The sequence below is a fragment of the Ascaphus truei genome, chromosome 13 (assembly GCF_040206685.1).
Source record: "Ascaphus truei isolate aAscTru1 chromosome 13, aAscTru1.hap1, whole genome shotgun sequence".
NCBI classification, from domain to species: domain Eukaryota; kingdom Metazoa; phylum Chordata; class Amphibia; order Anura; family Ascaphidae; genus Ascaphus; species Ascaphus truei.
Genome location: NC_134495.1, coordinates 50,734,402 through 50,747,940, shown reverse-complemented (window position 1 = coordinate 50,747,940; position 13,539 = coordinate 50,734,402). Strand labels below are relative to the sequence as shown.

Genomic DNA, 13,539 nt, shown 5'->3' with positions numbered 1-13,539 from the left:
TTTGATCCTAGAAAATTCAGCGAGACCTTAATTCATTATGGGCTATATTAACCAAGCAGAGCGGTGACGTCACCAGCTCTCCAAGCATGAGCGCCGGGTGTCCTGGCTATTTCGCAAGCACGCGCGGGGGGCGTTGCGGGCAAGTTGAAAAAAAAATTGTTTACTCACGCGCCAAGCTTTAATGAGCGTGCGTGCCCGCGCACACAGCGTGAGCCGGGACAATTTGAATTCCGAAACTAAACTCGGCTCAGCGCTAGCGTGGCCGTAGCCTTAGGCTGTGTCCATAGAGCCTCAGCCCACGATCCTCAACGCTGATGCTGAGGCTCGCCTGCTCGGTCAGCAGCGATCCCATGGACTGGCAGGCGAGCCAGCGTGCGCGATCAGGAGGCGGGGCAGTGATGTCGCTGGGCCAATAGCCCACGACGCACCGACGTCAACGTCACGGTGCCGACGTCACGGCGCTGTGACGTTGATACTGCTTTGCTGTGATTGGAGGTTTTCAGCCGACAGCGCGCTTTAAAACAGCATTGGCTGTCGGCTGAAAATCCCAACTCCTCAGCACGCCTGTGGACGCTTGCGTGAGCCCCCTCTCAAGACATCCTCATTGAGGATGCCGGGGCTCAGCGCGGAGCGTCCGCACAGCTCAGCGCTGCCTGTCCTTCCATGGACGCAGCCCTAGGCCTCGGGCATGGTGCTTCACGCCGCGCTGAGCCGTGCTCCTGCTCTGCCTCGCCTGCTCAATCCTGGTGCTTTTTTGTGTCCTGTCAGGTGAGGCAGTGAGCGTGCTTTGGGGGCGGGGCAGAGGCGGGAGGTGGGGCTAGTCCCTCGCTCCCATTGGGTGTTTGCGGTCATGTGACCGCTCCTCCGCTCCCCTCAGCGCGAAAAGTTAAACTTGCCTGTCTGCTGAAATTTTCGGAGCCTCCGCACGCATGCGGAAGCGGTTCCTAAAGCCGCGCTGATTGCAGATGCAGGGGGTAAGTGCATCTGCTCAGTGCAGATCAGCGGGGTCTGCTTTACCATGTCCCAGGCCTTATATGAAATATGGGGTCTCATACAGAGACAGAAATAGCTTGTTTTCCATTGCAGGACCAGGAGGGGGCAGTGTAAGGGCCTCATGCAGAGAGCAGCGGTGGAATTAATTGGAGAAAGTAAAAAATAGTACCTTTTTTGGCGTGATTTAATCTCCATATGCAGAAAGGTCATAAAACTGCATTTAAAATCCTGTCTGCATATGGAGAGTTTCAACCGGCGATATGAGCGCTGTTGAAACTTGTTGTAAAAAAATCGCGTTTTTTTTTTTCTCCCCCACCGACCGCCGAGCTCCAGCTTCTTGCCAACTTTTGTTGGCGAAGCAAAATGTTGAAAATCGCGCCATTTTTTTGGCGTGAACAGCCGCTAGATGGCGATCGCGCCTCTCTGAATACGGCCGTTTTCAACACTGGAGAGATTTAGGTTCTCGCCAGCCGCGCGGCGAGATTTGCAAATAAAAAAAAAATGGCGCTTCTTTCAAAACTCGCCATTACCTGCCTTTCTAAAGGCAGATTTCGCCAAAAAATTCCGCTTTTCCTGTTAGCGCTGCTCTCTGCATGAGGCCCTAAGAGGCCAGTAAATAAAATATAGAAGAGGAATAAAAGTCTAGTTAACCTGTTCTCTGCTAGAGGGCGCAGCAACATTCTCCAAAGGCATTTACAGTATTTATCGCAAAATTGGCAAAAGCTGGTAAAGTGAAAAAATTCCATCAGACGGGAAAAATCTTTCACCAAATTTTGCCTCCGAATTTAAAATTATTTTACAGACTTTTGCAAAATGTTACTTTTTTCTCAACAATTAAAAACATGTCAACACTCTACATATTATTCTCGATATGCAAACCCTCATTAGATACAGGTACAATTTACTATTTATTTCCCTTTTTTTAATTTAAAAATAATTTCATTTGGAGCAACATGACTGTTGCACGTGCCTAGAGATACTAGTAGTCATGTTGTATAATTCGTTGTGGTTTTAACATGTGATTTAAAATACGTTTTAAAACAATGATTTGTCAAATTTCTTGTCATAAGGACTCATTTACAATTTATTAAAAATGTAAATGAAACAAAAATGGAGAGGCCCCAGCGAGATTTGAACTCGCGACCCCTGGTTTACAAGACCAGTGCTCTAACCCCTGAGCTATGGAGCCAGCTGATCTCTAACTTTACTATATAGTCTGATAACATTACATGCGCAGTTTAGGTTCTGCGTGTTATATTGATTCTGATTGGCTACGGATTGGCCTATGCTTGCATTTAAAGGAGACAGCTCATATACAGTACCCAGAAGGTGACGTCCACTTCTCCGAGAGGTTGCTAAAAGGACTCACTCCATTGGACAGGGCTGTTTGTTAATGGTGCAGTCCCACTTATGACAAATGTAACAGTGACGTTTTTTCAATGTGTTCAAACCAGACAATTAGTGCTTTTAGCCCCTTTTCTGCCAGAGGAACACTAGAGGTTAAACAATAAATCAGACACAAACAATAATTACAAAATCATATTAATATGTTTTATTATTTCATATAATTTTTTTAAAGTTAAAATATGTGAGCCATAAAAAATTATATAAAAAATACTTGTCTGATGACAAAATACGTGTAAGTCTCCTGATTTTATCCCATCAGAGGAATCCTCGGTCTGAATGAATCTTTATAAGGTGACTGCAGCATGAAATGTGTTTGTAAAGAAGAGTATGACAGGTTAACGCAGTCATTGTCACCATTACCTGGGGGTGAGGGAATGGCCCAGGAGGCTCTAACCGTCTAACGCAATACAAATAACTCCCGTGCGGCGGGCGTCATGTGCGTTATAATAATGGGCTCTGTGTGTTCTCTCCCGAGCTTCCTTCCTCTGTCATTACTCGCTGCTCTCCCGGGTGTCTACGTTAATTACAGGGATGGGAACCGACTCCCGAACGCGACAGGAAATAACGAGCAATTAGGGACTCGCCTGCTCTCTCCGGAGACACGGAGCCAGAGGGGGGGATGATTCAGCTGAGGGTGACATGCGCAGGAGGTTATCAGGCCGGGGGACACAGGTGCAGAGCTCACACACACCTAGCTGGTGTCACTGCTGTTTAGCCAGTCAGATGGCTAGTTTATAGTTGGCAAAGCAATGGGTTGCTGGTCTCTGTCTCTCTTATAACTGTTCACTATAATTCCTCCTATTACGCCATAACCTCTCCCTATAACTCCTCGTATTGCCCCTATAACCTCTCCCTATAACTCCTCCTATTGACCCTATAACCTCTCCCTATAACTCCTCCTATTGCCCCTATAACCTCTCTCCTATTACTCCAAACAACCACTTACTATAATTTCTGCAATTGCTGCATATAACAGCTCCCTATAAATAGGGTTACCATATTTAAACATTAAAAAAAGAGGACACTCCATACGGCGGAGGGAGGGGGGGTGGGTTGGTGATTCCACCAGTACCTACCAACTCATGTTGTATTCATGAGTTATACTCAGTGGTGTGATTCAGAAAATTTAACAGACCCTGCGAGTGTGAGACCACTGGAGGAATCCCAAGTGGCCGTCAGGTTCCCCAGCCCTCCCGTCTCGCCATCAGACTCCACAGACGTACCTCTCTCCCCTGGCATGCGGATCCGGCAGCCGATTGGGGCAGGTGGTCGCCTCCTGGGCCGGTAGGAGCCGCAACGAGGAGGCAAGACAGCCATCCCCAAACCAAGAAAGGCAAGGACTGGGCATAGCCTGTCTCTCCCTTGGAATCCTGAGCCGCTGATCGGGCCCTGTCACAGGAGACCAGTACTTTTAACACCTTCATACCTTCTGGGATCAATACACACAGGAAGTCTGGGGGTGAAAACTAGCCTCCAATAGGTGCAGGGTGCCTGCTTCAGGAAGGCTTACCCTGTCCTCTCCACATCCAGGAACACACGGTACTCTTTCGGGAGAGGCACCTTCTCAGAACTTGCTCCCAGCGCTTATCTTCTGCTTGGCTAGGCTACCCCGGCACCTCTATTCCAAGCACCCGCCGGTCGCATCACTGGACTACGCCTGGAGCAAGTAACATTGTTCCTCAGAACTTTTCTTCAGCTAGGCTAGGCTTCTCCAGCACCTCAATGCCTAGTGCTTTGCTATTGCGAGCAAAGCACCTTGGAAAAGCCTGCCGGCGCTCCCACTGGACCAAGTCCCAAGATTGCCTCTTAGGCTGCGCCCAGGCAAGGAACGGGCGCACTTGTGCTTGTGCTCTGCGCCCTGCTCGGCTGGGCGATTTGTGGCCGGCTAGGCGCACGCTCGCTCGCCTGCCATGACGTCACAGAGATGGTTCGCCCTCATTGGGCGAACCGCTCACGTAACGCGCTTGCGAGCGGAAAATTCAAATTTGCTTGCTCTGTGCGCTGAGCGGCTTGCTCAGCGTGACCCTGGACGAGGCCTAAGTCTGAGAGACTGAGAGATAGAGAGAGAACTCTCTGATCGGGCAGTCCCTCACATAGACCTCAGTGTCCTATATCTAACATGGAAGAGAGACTAGCGACCAATCAGAAAGTGGGAATTTTTCCCACCAGCCAATAAGAATGGGGCCTCGTCTGGCTGTTGATGTCAGAGGAGGGGGCGTGTCAAGCCGGCTTGAAAAACCAGGTGGGCGGGAAATATGAATTGGCCAATGGGAAACGCGCATACGAGCAGCATCTTCCCCCAGCCAACCCATTTGCCACTCCCTGCTTCTCTTTGCTATAACTGAGACCTGGCTCACTCAGTCTGACTCAGCTCTGGAAGCTGCCCTCTCCTACGGTGGCCTTTCCTTCTCCCTCCGTGCCCTGATGGCATGGGTGGAGGCGTGGGGCTCCTGCTCTCACCTCTCTGCCGTTACCGAACCCTTCCTATTCCCCCATCTCTTGCTTTTCCCTCCTTTGAGGTTCACACTGTCCAGATCTTCTCTCCTCTCCCTCCATGTGGCAGTCATCTATCGCCCACCTAACTCTACTTATTCTCCTTCTGCCTTTCTCTCTCACTTTGAATCCTGGCTCTCTTTCTTTCTCTCCTCAGACTCCCCTGTTCTTCTCCTTGGGGACTTCAATTGCCACATTGATGACCCCTCTCTCCCTGGGCTTCCCGCTTTCTTTCTCTAACCTCTTCTTTTGGCCTTCAACAGTGGGCTGCAGCCAGCACCCACAAGGATGGCCACTACTTAGACCTGGTTTTCACTAAAAACGTATCTCTCTCCGATTTCTCCATTTCCCCTTTTCCTCTCTCTGACAATCATCTCATCTCATTCTCTCTATCTCGCTTCTACCCTTCTCCACCTCCATCTACCCCCCGGTTCTGCAGAAACCTGCGCTCTATTCACTTACCTGACTTTGAGTCCACTTTACACTCCTCCCTCTCCTCTCTCAGCTCTGCTACAGACCCTGACAACCTGCTCAGGAACTACAACTCTGCCTTATCTTCCTCTCTTGATCTACATGCCCCGCTTTCTCTCTGCCGCACTCGCCCTTCTAACCCTAGTTAAATTCCCACACGCGCATGCTGGGTTCCTCCATCCGTTCCTCTGGGCGCCTCTGGAGGAAATCTCATACTCTCGCAGACTTCCTTCACTACAAATTGATGCTATCCTGTTTCAACTCTGCCCTCTCGCAAGCTAAACAAGCCTACTTTTCTTCACTAATCAACATGCACAAGTCTAACCCACGCCGACTGTTCTCTGTCTTTGATACTCTACTCAAACCACCCTCAGCTGCCTCTCCTTCCTCCATCTCGCTCAGGACTTTGCTGACTATTTTAAGGAAAAGGTGGAATCCATACATCAGAACATCCCCTCTGTCTCTTCCTCCCATCCTACACCTCTTCCTAACTCTCCTCCTGCCTTCCTTGACTCTTTTTCCACTGTCTCAGAGGAGGATGTGTCGCTGTTGATCGCCTCTTCTCCCTCTACCACTTGCCCTTTTGACCCCATTCCCTCCCATCTCCTAAAACCTCTTGCTCCTAATATAATCGCTATGCTCACACACATTTTTAACTCCTCCTCTGCCCTGGAACCTTTCCATCCTCCTTCAAACATGCAACAGTCATACCATTACTCAAAAACAGCAAGCTTTACCCTACCTGTCTTTCTAACTATCGACCTGTCTCCCTCCTGCCTTTTGCCTATAAACTCCTTGAACGTCTTGTATTCTCTCGCTTGCTCCATTTTCTCAACACCTATTCTCTCCTAGACCCTCTACAATCTGGCTTCCGCACTACTCACTCCACGGAAACAGCCCTCACTAAAATAACTGACGACCTCCATGCTGCCAAAGACAGAGGTCATTACAATCTGCTCATATTACTCAACCTCTCTGCAGCATTTGACACTGTGGACCACCCTCTTCTACTTCACATTCTCCATACTCTTGGTATTCGGAACAAAGCTCTATCCTGGATCTCATCCTACCTCTCCCATCGTACTTTCAGTGTCTCTTCTGCTAACACATCCTCCTCTATTGATCTCTCTGTGGGGGTACCCCGGGGCTCTGTCCTGTGACCTCTTCTCTTATCTCTGTACACACTCTCTCTAGGTGACCTAATAACATCTTTTGGGTTTAATTATCACCTCTATGCTGACGACACACAAATATACTTTTCAACACCCGACCTTACACCTGCGGTACAAACCAAAGTTTCTGAATGTCTCTCTGCTATATCATCCTGGATGGCCCTCTGCCGCCTTAAACTCAACATGGCTAAAACAGAGCTCCTCATACTTCCTCCCAAACCTGGCCCTACTACCTCCTTCCACATTACTGTTGGAACTACGATCATTCACCCTGTAGCCCAAGCACGCTGCCTAGGGGTCACACTCGACTCCTCTCTCACATTCGCTCCTCACATTCAAAACATTTCTAAAACCTGTCGCTTTTTCCTCCGCAATATAGCAAAGATACGCCCTTTCCTCTATTGCTCAACTGCTAAAACTCTGACTCAGGCCCTCATTCTCTCTCGTCTTGATTACTGTAACCTCCTGCTGTCCGGCCTTCCTGCCTCTCACCTGTCTCCCCTACAATCTATCCTAAACGCTGCTGCCAGTGTCCCGCTACTCTTTCCTAGATCTGTCTCAGCATCTCCCCTCATGAAATCCCTCTCCTGGCTTCCGATCAAATCCCACATCTCACACTCCATTCTTCTCCTCACTTTTAAAGCTTTACACTCTTCTGCCCCTCCTTACATCTCAGCCCTAATTTCTCGTTATGCACCATCCAGACTCTTGCGTTCTTCTCAAGGATGACTTCTTTCTACCCCCTTTGTATCTAAAGCCCTCTCCCGCCTTAACCTTTTTCACTGACTACCCCACACCTCTGGAATGCCCTTCCCCTCAGTACCCGACTAGCACCCTCCCTATCCACCTTTAAGACTCAACTTAAGACACATTTGCTTAAAGAAGCATATGAATAGCACTGTGGCTATTCTGAACACATGATACATAAAGCTTGGCCCCCTGCAGACGCACTTACCAGAACTCCCTCCTACTGTCTGTACGTTCTCCCTACCTACCAATTAGACTGTAAGCTCCTCGGGGCAGGGACTCCTCTTCCTTAATGTTACTTTTATGTCCAAAGCACTTATTCCCATGATCTGTTATTTATATTATCTGTTATTTATTGGATTACCATGTGTATTACTACTGTGAAGAGCTATGTACATTAATGGCGCTATATAAATAAAGACATACAATACAATACAATATACTCCCTTGGGCGAGGAAGGGGATTAGAGGCATTGAGGAGTCAAAAGCTCCCAACACGGGATTGGGGTTAGGGGAGAGGAAAGAACACAGTGTTCTCAAAGTCAACAATCAGATAATGTGCGAGTGAGCGAGACACCTCAGTAAAGAGGGGGCTTGACTCAACTTAAAGTATATATCACCTAAATTAATTCAGCTCTAACTTTAAATAAAAACTTGCCGACCAATGACACCCATGCCATCCTAGCAACAAAAAAACCTACAGTCCCGCAGAAGGCCTCCTTTTTCTTCAAGAAATGCACTATAGGGGCTAAAGATCAAGAAGCGTCTGTCGCAGGAGAAGCGCAGATCCAGAACCAAACAGAGGAATAAGTAGACACCCCACTCACTCGTTGTAACGGGTGCTCACCACAAACAGGACTGAACCATGAGGCTGAGGTGGGGATTTTAGTATACACCAACCTACAGCCGCGAGACTGCGTCCTGTGTGCAGATTCTTAGTTGTGTGGTCGGGTCAGGGTAGGAGAAGTAGAATAGTATTGATACTCAACGTGGTCTAAGGTTGGAGTGATAGAATGGTCGTTGTGTGTAGCCGAGATCCAGGAGTAGAGATGGTGGGAGTCCAGGTAGAAGCCGAGGTCATAGATAGAAGAAGGCGGGGTCCAGGTACAAGTCGAGGTCGAGGGTACTAAGAAACAAGGCAGGTTAAGTGGGATTGCACAATACAAAACAGGACAAGGCAGGCTGATTGCTTGTGGGTAGCACTTAGTCGCAGGGTATGAACTGCTATGATCAGCCGATTTGGAGCAGGGATTGGTGAGCATATAAAGGGCTGTAAGCCAATCAGAGGAAAGGCTGCAAATGCTGATGTTATCTGCCCAATCGATCGTCAGAAGGCAGAGTGAGCACCACAGGTGAGGGAGATGAGATGATACCCTGCTGTCAGGTTTAACTCCTACACACAATCCTGTTAGCACGAGGTGCGTCACCAGTGGTGTCATGAGGCACGTCATAGGAACAGGACCTAAGACCGATCCTTCAGTAAACCCCCCCCCCCCCTTCAGAAGTGACCTCCGGGCGCTTCAAGAATGGTTTGGAGGGATACCTCCGGTGGAAGGCCCGGACCAGCCTAGGAGTGTGTAATTGATCTCTGGGGATCCAAGAGCGCTCTTCAGGGCCAAGACCCCTCCAGTGGACCAGGTACTGGAGCTTTCCCCTGGTCACCCTGGAATACAGGACAGTCTGGACCTCGAATGCCTGTTGTCCTTCTACTAGGAGAGGTTTAGGTGGAGACACTGAGGCAGGAGACAAAGAATCCTGTAAGAATGGTTTGAGAAGAGAAATGTGAAACACTCATGGATACTGGCAGACGTAGCAGGTAGGCCACCGGATTTACATTCTCAACGGACCAATGTATCTAGGTGCCAATTGTGCTATGGTTGCCTTTAGTCGAATGTTTTTTGTGGACAGCTATACCTTTTCACCCGGATTGTATGCTGGTGTTTCACGTCGATGCCGGTCTGCCTGTCTTTTCTGCATAGTCACCGCTTTTCGGAGATTCACACAAATTCTTTCCCATGACTCTTGCAGTTGTTGAATTCTGCTATCCACTACTGGAGTACCCGATCTAGGTCCTGTAGCAGGATGACCTTATGGGTGAAACCCATAATTCATAAAGAATGGTGATTCCTGTGCGGTCTCACTTTGTAGATTGTTGTGTGAGAATTCGGCCCAAGGCAAGAGCTCTGTCCAATTGTCCTGAGTGTCTGAAATAAAACATCGGATGAATTGTTCCAGTGACTTATTCGTCCTCTCCGTCTGGCCATTAGTCTGTGGATGACAAGCGGAAGAGAAGTGAAGAGATACTCCTAATTGCTGACAAAAGGCCAGCCAAAATATGGAGATAAATTGGGACCCCCGAGCTGATAAAATAACTTGGGGAACTCCATGAAGTTGAAATACCTCCTTAATGAACATCTCCAATAATTTGAGGGCATTAAGTAGTCCCTTAAGGGGAATTAAATGAGCTTGTTTCTAAAACCGGTCTACATCCACCTGGATGGTTTAAAAAGGGAGCTAGATCACAACCGGGGAATTACAGACCTGTAAGCCTGGCTTCAATAGTGGGGAAACTACTTGAAGGTTTAATACGGGATAATATTCTGGAATACCTAATGAAAACAAAATTATTAGTAATAGCCAGCATGGATTTATGAAGGATAGATCATGCCAAACTAACCTTATTTTTTTCTTTGAGGAGGTAAGTAGGAATTTAAACCAGGGTAATGCAGTTGATGTGGTGTACTAAATTGTATAAGGTAGTAGAATCAGAGCAGGATGTAAATTCTCTCCAGAAGGACTTAGAGAGACTGGAAACATAGGCAGGTAAATGGCAAATGAGGTTTAATACTGTACAGATAAATGTAAGGTTATGCATTTGGAATGCAAGCATAAACAGGCGACTTACAAATTAGATGGGGATAAATTGGGGGAATCCTTGATGGAGAAGGATTTAGGAGTGCTTGTAGACAGCAGGCTTAGTAATAGTGCCCAAAGTCATGCAGTAGCTGCAAAGGCAAACAAGATCTTATCTTGCATTAAACGGGCAATGGATGGAAGGGAAGTAACATAATAGATGCCCCTTTACAAAGCATTAGTAAGACCACACCTTGAATATGGAGTACAATTTAGGGCACCAATCCTAAGAAAAGACATTATGGAACTAGACAGAGTGCAGAGCAGAGCCACCAAATTAATAAAGGGTGTGGACAATCAAACTTATGAGGAGAGGCTTGCTAAATTAGATTTATTTACATTAGAAAAGAGGCGTCAAGAGACACGCCCCCGGAAGCTAGGGTGAATGGCAGCTTAGGGAATTAGCTCCCTTCACACTGGCAAGAATCATATAGCAAAGTGACAATAAAAATCACTATAAAAACCTCCAGAAGGCTGATAAACTTGGCGGAATACCTGGGGATGCCAGCCAAGGCAAAATCGAAGCAAAAAGACCCCTCGGTCAAGCCATATTTCAACAAAGCCACACCGTCAGCAGCAGGAGGCTCTGTATCACCCACACCGACTATGCAGTCAGAGTCCGACAACGAGACACTAACCCCACTAGCTGATGACCAGGAACTGGTCAGGAGAAAGGATCTCCGTGAATTCTGCGGGGAAATGAAGACCTTTTTCCGCAAAGAACTCTGGAACCTACGGAGAGATTTGGACGCGGTGGGTGAACGGACCGGGACCCTTGAGAAAAAAATGAATACCAACACGAGGGCCATAGTACAAACTAATAAAACGGTCTCCCAATTGGCAGAAAAGGTCCGAGAGATAGCAGACAAACAGGAGGACTCTGAAAATCGGGAACGCAGGAACAATGTCCGCATAAGGGGAATCCCAGAAACTATTACAGATCACGAGGACTTTGTTCAAAAATGGCTGGAGCATTTGCTCCCAGATAAATCGGAGCAGGACTTACACTTAGGGCCTCATGCAGAGAGCAGCGAATTTTAGAATTGGAGAGGGGGAAAAATTTTAGCTTTTTTGGAGAGTTTTTTTCTCCATATGCAGAAAGGGCAGAAAACTGCATTTACAAGCCTTTCTGCATATGGAGAGTTTCAACCAGCGCTATAAGCGCTGTTGAAACTAGTGGGGAAAAAATCGCGCTTTTTTTTTTTCCCCTCCACCGGCCGCGGAGCGCCAGCTGCTTGGTGGAGAGTAAAAATGTTGAAAATCGCGCCATTTTTTTGGCGCGAACAGCCACTAGATGGCGATCGCGGCTCTCTGCATACGGCAGAAAAAAAAAACTGGAGAGATTAGAAACTCTCCAGCCGCGCGGCGAATTTCAAGGAAAAAAAAAAAAATGGCGCTTTTTTCAAATCTCGCCATTTTCGGCTGTTTTTAGCGCGATTTTCGCCGGAAAATGGCGAGATTGCTATTAGCGCTGTTCTCTGCATGAGGCCCTTAGACCGCTGCCACCAAGCGCTTCGTTCAAGACCGCAAGCGGGAGACCCCCCTCGGGACATAATAGTGCGCTTCCACTATTTCCACATTTAAAGATGCTGTCTGCCAGATGGCGCGGGAGGCGAGATCCCTGGAATTCGAGGGATTCAGGCTTCAGGTCTTCCAAGACCTTTCACCAGCTACCCTTGCCAGACGCAGGAGTCTAGGCCCTGTGACAAAAGTGCTGCAAGAAAAAGGGACCCGCTACAGGTGGCTGTTCCCATTTGCCTTACTAGTGGTAAAAAACAGGGTCGCAAACACGCTTAGGAAAGTGGAAGATGGCGACGCATTTCTAAAGAAGCTGGGTCTGCTGCGAGGGGCGCCAAGCCCCGATCCCTCCCAACCTCCTCACCTCAATCTGGAGCCTGATCCAGCGCTGGAGACGTCCTGGCAGAGAGTGGGAACTCCGGAAGCTGCAGACCAGTGAAGAGCCGAGACTCCCAACAGCAGCCGTGTCCAATTAAACATTTAAAGGCAAAGTGCACTATTTACCCCCCCACAGAGGACATGGCCGCCGGGCTCCTTTACCTGTGCCTTCTTTGCTTTTTTTTTTTTCTCTCCATCTCCCCCTGGTGGTCATTATCGAACATCGCAGGCTGCATTGGCGGCAGAAGATCAGCTTCAGCAGCATTTGGCGGGAATCCAACAAAGAGCGCGAAGACGGCTGAGGCGGCATCGCGGGCTTGAAGAAGGCTCCGCGTCGCCATCTTGCTTTAGCTCATGTGACTTCCGCCTGCCCCGGCGACCTCTGGGACAGCGGAACTTCCGATCGGACAGATACAACGCCATTGGTCCTTCATGGCGACACCGGGAGAAGGGCACCCACCACAGAAGAGCGGCGTCCCTCGTGGGGTCGAGGGAGGGGGGTAGCGGGAGGGGGATGATGGGGGGGGGGCGAACGAGGTATGGGGAGAGTGAGACGTCTGGTCACAGAGGGGGGAGGAGGGGCCAGATCGGTGACCGGATCCCCATCACCCCTAGGGGTTTCCACGGACGGCAGCTAAGCAGGCTGTGCATGACGAGCAGAGGGGAGGGGCTCGGAGGGCTCATCAATCGGCATTATTATGTCCCGTCCAGATGGAGGCCAAAGGGGAAGTGCGGGAGGAGGGGGGGGGGGAGAACTCCCTGCATTAAACATTCCTCTGATGAAGGGGCTTAAAGAGTTTCCTATGAAGACACGGCAGTGCCAGATATACCCCAAGGGTTTGCTGTCTAGTTTAAGAGATAGCCTAATGTTGTTATATGTTACATTCTCTTTATCCCTGCAGCGGATGATAGGGCTGGGAGTCCGGAGATGCCCGTGATGGAACTTACCTCGTGAGCCCCTCTGCCTGATGGTTATGTGGAATCTAGTGCGGCCCTGTCCTTACCGGGGGATACGGGTGAAGCAAAGATTGGTGGAGGCGGGGAGGACCATCCGGTCAGCGGGGGTCTCCGGACGTCCAGCCACAGCTGCTCGACTAAAGTTAAGTCAGGTTTAGTTGAAACTACTTGGAGTTGTTAAGAGGTTTTACACTTTTACATTTGCACGATGTCACTTCTTATATTTTGTTGACCTGCCGGTGTGAACTACCCTAGTAGTTCGTCGGCGCCTCGAAAGGTACCTCATGGAGCTAGTTCATGAGGACCGCTCTTCCCTACAGAGGACAGATCTACAAAGGCCTGGTAGTACAACCCAGAGGTGCCAGGCAACTGTCCAGTCCGTAGGGCTGAAGAGCCGGTTCTGGCTCACCCCAGACAAGGCTCTTCTCATTTTGTTTTTTCTTTTTGCGCTCTCCCACGCTCCCTTCCTACCCTCCCCTTCCAGGCCACC

The 13,539-nt window shown here is 48.9% G+C and overlaps 1 non-coding gene across 1 annotated transcript; it reads right to left on the bottom strand.

The window, feature by feature from the left end:
- Positions 1 to 2,109: 2,109 nt before the first annotated feature.
- TRNAT-UGU (transfer RNA threonine (anticodon UGU)) lies at positions 2,110 to 2,182 on the bottom strand. The gene has a single exon. It is a non-coding gene; the product is annotated as a tRNA-Thr (tRNA).
- Positions 2,183 to 13,539: the final 11,357 nt, after the last annotated feature.